Source organism: Belonocnema kinseyi, chromosome 1 (genome assembly GCF_010883055.1).
Source record: "Belonocnema kinseyi isolate 2016_QV_RU_SX_M_011 chromosome 1, B_treatae_v1, whole genome shotgun sequence".
Taxonomy (NCBI): domain Eukaryota; kingdom Metazoa; phylum Arthropoda; class Insecta; order Hymenoptera; family Cynipidae; genus Belonocnema; species Belonocnema kinseyi.
Genome location: NC_046657.1, coordinates 157,375,260 through 157,381,516, shown reverse-complemented (window position 1 = coordinate 157,381,516; position 6,257 = coordinate 157,375,260).

Sequence of the window (6,257 nt, the reverse complement as noted above, 5' to 3'; positions counted from 1 at the left end):
ATGACGAATGCAAATACGATAACAGGGTGGACAAAGACCAACAGTGCACCTCCGAGTAGCATGCATATAAGCATCTTTTATAAAAAAAATATATATGTCCGTCTTGAGTAATAGAAACTGCACACGTTTATTCAGCGACAACGGGTAGAAGACTCATATCCTTATAGAAGCGTGCGTAAGCGTAGCGAGCACTAGCGTTCATACTCATTCCTTCTCTCATTCTCTTATGCTTATGTTGCTAATTATGTTTTACTTGCTTCTATCTCGTACGTGATATTTAAACTCATTCCATTTATATTTTTAAAGTTTTCAGATTCGTTGGGATTAATATAAAGAATTCAATAAAACTATTTTAAAACTTAAGAAAATAATACAGAGAAAACTCAGTTCCATCTTCGAGACTATGTCCATCCTAGTGCAACCACACCATCGCCGAGGTGTCTTGTTGGCGGCTCGAGTTATCGTCGCTAGCTGCGTCGAAGAAACTCATTGCAATAATGGAAATTTGATGCGAATTTATTTCGTGATTAGGAATTTTTAGGTTTTCGGAATTAAAAGAAAAAAAAGTATTTCTAGAGGGCTGACACGTAACATCTATTATTGTGGCATCTTTTGTGCTAGCAATAAATATACTTCCTAATCTAATTGTTCCGAAATTGGAAATATTTTCTCGCATTGTTTTCTTATCAAGAAAATTAATGTTGATAAGGTCAAGTTTTCTTGTTAAATACAAACATGCTTGAAGGAAAGGTATTTGTATCCAAAATGAGGTTTTTTAGAATGATTCACATGTAACATTTTTTGAAACTTGCTATTGATGATTTGAGTAGCATGTTGACTGCACAGGATGATCTGGTTAAGGTTGTATATATGAAACTATTTACTTCACGCATTGTGTTGTGAATATACCGCACAATTCAATAACCGATGCAAATTTATCGGATCATTCAAATTCTACAATCAAAAGTATCATGCAACTTTTTCATTTTTTACCTGTTTGAAATAATACTCTACTTCAGAAAAGATTTTTCTTCTCAATTCTTTTAATATTATATGATATTTAAATCTCTTAATCGTAACGAATTAAAAGTCAATTCTTAGAGCGTTTCTTCGGAGTTTTAAATAAATAATACGAATTCTCATACAGAATGTCAAAAGATCGATATAGGAATACTTTGAAAATTCTGTTAGAAAGTTCCATTTCAATAATTTTGGAATACTTGATTGATTTCCAACGCTTTAAAAATGCTGGCAAGTTTCCTACCTTACGGGCACAAAATACAATTAAAGGCGTTTAGCAATTTACAATTTCGCACACTCATAAATAAATGCGAAAAGTCACACGTTACTTTCTCTTCTTCCTAACAAAAATTCTGCATCTCTGAAGATAACTTTACCTGCATTCCCCCAAACTATGAGCTATAAACGTGCATCGGACGAACTTCAATTTGCACAGTTTACTGACTGACCTGGCACGCGCGAGATCAAACTTCAAAATTTCACCCGTCCGCATGTCGAGATGCGGATTCCGCCGGAACTTTGAGAGAAAAATTCTCAACATGTAAATCGTCGCGTTCTATATCGGTTTTCGTTATGTTCACGATAATAGCGCTGTTGGAAAATTATCGTGATGATCTTCACGAGACTACGGAAGTAAATAAAGATCCCTATGCGGTTCTCCTGGAAACAAAAAGAGAACCCGCAAACCCTCCTGCGCTTCAACGAGGTATTGGTGCGCAGCGGCATCCAAGGAAGGCCCTGAAAAGGAAAGCACCCCCCCTTCCCCCACCCCGTCTCATCTCAGGAGAAAGCCTCTGCAGGTCCGCGAAGGGTGAAACCAGCAATACCAAGGGCTGCAATTTTTAAGCCTAGGCAGAGAGAGGAAGGCGTTCCTCCCCAGTCCATGTCCAAACCCAGACCGATCCCTGGAAAGCGAGAAAGAACAAAAAAATTACCAGTTCTGGAGAGCGAACCTACTATACCATGACCAACGTGCCTTCCAAAGAAGCTTCTCCAATCGAACTTCAGGAAATCTCCATAGGCAAGCGACTCTTAAGGAGACAAAATACAACCAGGGTGCCGGTCACCAAGAACGGATTGTCGAACGAACCATCTTTGGACGACGAAGAATCTGACTGTTCAGACCCTCCGTATTTAGGAAATTTCACAGCGTGCTGTCTGAATTAGGGCCTACAAATATGTCGACAATCAAACCTGTCATTTTTAACTATTTAGGTGTGGGTATAGTAGGGGTGGTTTTCAGGGGTCTTGCCGAACTTTCTCACTCAATTTATAATTAGTGAAGTTAAAAAAGAAAATTTTTGAAGTTTTTATATTTTCAAATATTGACAGTCAAAATTGTCATTTTTAACATTTTGGGTGCGGATGTATTAAGGGCGGTTTTAGGGGCCATGCCGAACATTCTCACCCACTCTATAATTAGTGAGTTAGAAAAAGAGAATTTTTGATGTTTTTATATTTTCAAATATCGACAATCAAACCTGTCATGTTTAACCTTTTAGGTGTGTTTATCGTAGTGGTGGTTTTTAGGGGCCTTGTCGAACTTTCTCACTCCCTCTATAATTAGTGAGGTAAAAAAAGAAGCTTTTTGACCTTTTTATATTTTGAAATATTTACAATCAACATTGTCATTTTTAACATTTTAGGTGTGGATATATTAAGAGTGGTTTTTAGGAATCTTACCGAACATTCTCACCCACTTTAGAATTAGTGAGGTAAAAAATAGTTTTTGACGTTTTCATATTTTCAAATATCGACAATAAAACTTGTTATTTTTCACATTTTAGTCGTGGGTATATTAGGGGTGGTTTTTATTGATCTTGCCGAACTTTCTCACTCCCTCTATAATTAGTGAGGTAAAAAAAGAAGATTTTTGATCTTTTTATATTTTCAAATATCGACAATCAAAATTGTGTTTAGCATGTTTGAATAATGGATGATTTGTAAAGGTATTTAACCATTCAAAAAATAATAATTTTGAAAACTTCTTCTGATGGAACATCATCTTTTGTCATCCTAAATGATTCAGGCAAAACAAAATTCGGAAGAAATACTTCAATTTCATTCTTATGAACGTTCGTAACTTCAATTACATAGATGGTTCGATTGAGATGTTGATGATAAATATTAAAGATCAACAAATATTAATATTTACTTAATAATTAACTTCAAATTCATTTGTAATTTTTAATTAGCATTAGCATAAACCTAAATTATTCCCTCCTGTTAGTTTCCTATTAAAATTTTTCTGATGTGGACACCTAAAGGGCCTTGAAGCATATCGGATCAACCTTTTATTATAAAAAGACTGATAATGAATAAAGTAATTAGAGCGATATGGTTTGGTTGTCTCATTCTTTTTTCTCTATTTCTTTTCAATGTGCCATATATGCCAAAAATTAGCCGCCTTACAATGTTATTGAGAAACATGTTTCTCTTACTGTAATTCCCTTTCTGCAAGTATTTTACAAAAATTGTGTTTCTGTAGTATTAGCTTTAAAAATGTTTTTTCTTTTGAAGAAAATAAATCTTCTTTAAATTAAATTTTTTCTGACAAAATATCTCCTTCGCCCCACTTGGAATCGAACCACAGAACTTACGATTGCTGGTCGGGAGCTTTTCCCTGAAGCTACTGGAGAGATCGAAAAGAGAATCCTTTTTCAGAAATACACGCAATACTTGGCCAGGTGTTCAAAATAAAAATTCTCAAGGAATCTGTATTGTGATCAGAAAAAAACAGACATTTTTAACGTCTTTGTAGACTAGATAGAGTTATGAAATAAAATTCTTGTATTTAAATTTCTTTCTGAAAAGGATCTTCTCCTTCGCTCCTTCTCTTTCCTGTAGTCCTGAAAAACGAATCTTCTCTCGATCTCTCTAGTAACTTAAGGCCCTTTATCAGAATGTATAAACGCGTCCGAATTTTGAGGCCGCACGGTTGAATATTTTTATTTAATCTTTTGCATACCTCATCTAAATAACCATATCTCAAATAAATCAGAGCCGGTTTTTCGATAAAATTTTAATATTTTGTGTAATAATCAAAAACGTAGTAGAGAACAGTAGAGAAATATAGCAGTGACACTCAGTGATGGCTGTACATGCATGTCCACAGCGAGCCTGCTCGCCCTCGTCAAACTCAAGTCAGCAGACTCCCCGCAGGGTAATGAATGACACGGAACGAATGAAGACCGGGCATTATTAGGAGATTTCGCTCAGGTAGAAAAACCGAAATTATGAAATCATTAATTAATTCAATTTCCATTAATAGAATTTATTAATTTATTCAATTAGAAGATGTTTAAAAAAACGGGTTCATGAATATCGTTTAATATTTCCAGTAATAACATGAATATTTATATTCTGTGCAGTTACACCGCAGCTTTCTAACAAATTCTAGCTAAAGACGGTAATTTTTAGAATGTTTTCCAAATACATAATCCTTAACTCATAATTACCGCGTTTTCAAGTATCTTGTGCATAGGCCTAACTTTTATTAATATTTTATTGTTTATTATTATAAATTATTGTCTGCAGGACATTTGTCACTTTGTAAAGAAACGAGTATGTGGTTTTGAATTTGTAGTTCGCAGGGTTGAATATTTTGTACTCATTGTTTACATACGTCATCTAAATTCTCATATCTTGAAGTACAAGGAGCCGCTTTTTCAATGCAATCATTCAAGATATGGTTATTTAGATGAGGTATGCAAAAAATTAGACAAAAATATTTAACCGTGCGGACTCAACATTCAAATGCGATTGTCATTCTGATATCCGCGATAAAGACAAATTGGCACTTTCATTATTGTAAGATAACGGTCTGTTACAAAAATTGTCATTATGAAACCATTGATTCATTTAATTTTTATGTCCAAAATCAATTTATTTATATAATTTCCAACAAATGAATAAAAAATTCAGGAAAATGGTTTAACCTGTGCAGGAATAATGGAAGTCTTCAGGGAATCTAATAAGATTTATTTAAACAATTATTATTTATTTTAATATGGTTTGCCTCTGTGAGTCGCAGGAATTTTGAAAGATTATTTTCTTCGGTATATGTAGTACTCAAAAAAATAATTTTTTAAAACCATTTTTTCCCAGAAATAGTAAAAAAATATTATTTCCTGCAATTGATCACACAATCAAACAAGTGGTAAAAGTATTTTCTTTTAAGATATTTAGCAATTGAGTACTCGGTTGTTGATTGTTAGACCGCGGGATTGAATAATTGTCTTTAATTTCTTGCATGCACGATCCACATATAAAATTTGACATGTGCATACCCATTTGCAATTTTTCCAATTTTGAACGGTGACAGTGTCGTCTTTGATTTATTTTCTGTTTGTAACGAATACGATAAAATATTATATAATTCACGAGCATGTATGCGAAGTATTTTCTCGTGCAATATAGATTTTCGGGAAGCAAAAAGTTTGAGATGTGAACGTATATACTTTTCAACTCATTCATTACAATACTAGTTTTATTCGAACCCATGCAGAAATTGCCAAATGTTTGCCATATTTCCGATCAATTGTTATTTGTAAAAGTGACAAAATAAGTGGGAAAAATGTCAAAAGTGAGCACAATATAAGTGCGTATGTATAGTTTACTTCAAAATATTCCGAATTACGTGTTGAAGACCATAATAAGTAAATTTTTTAAAAATGTTACTAGGCAGTCTGATAAGTCCCTGAAAAATGAAACACGGAGACGTTTTTTTAGCCAAAGTCGGTTTTATTTTTCAACATACTCTCCTTTTAGGTCGATACAGAGAGTCCAATGATTTTCTAACTTTTTGATACCGCCCGAAAAGTACTCGATCGGAATGTCTCCAAAATACGCCTTAGTTTCAGCTATGAGCTCCTAATTTGAGTAAAAACGCTTACCGGTGAGCCATCTCTTCAGGTTAGGGAACAAGTAATAGTCGCTGGGGACCAGGTCTGGTGAATGCGGTGGCTGAGGAACCAATTCTAAGCCGATTTCATGCAATTTTGCTTGTGCAACTAAGCATGAATGAACAGGCGCATTGTCGTGATGATAAAGCGGTTTTTTCTTCTTGAAATGCGGTCGTTTTTCGGCGATTTCGATTTTCAATCGGTCCAGTAATGATGAATAGTATGCTTCCGTTATGGTTTTACCTTTTTCAAGATAGTCCACGAATATTATGCGATGTGCATCCCAAAATACGGAGGCCATAACCTTTCCGACCCATTGTTGCGTTTTTGGAC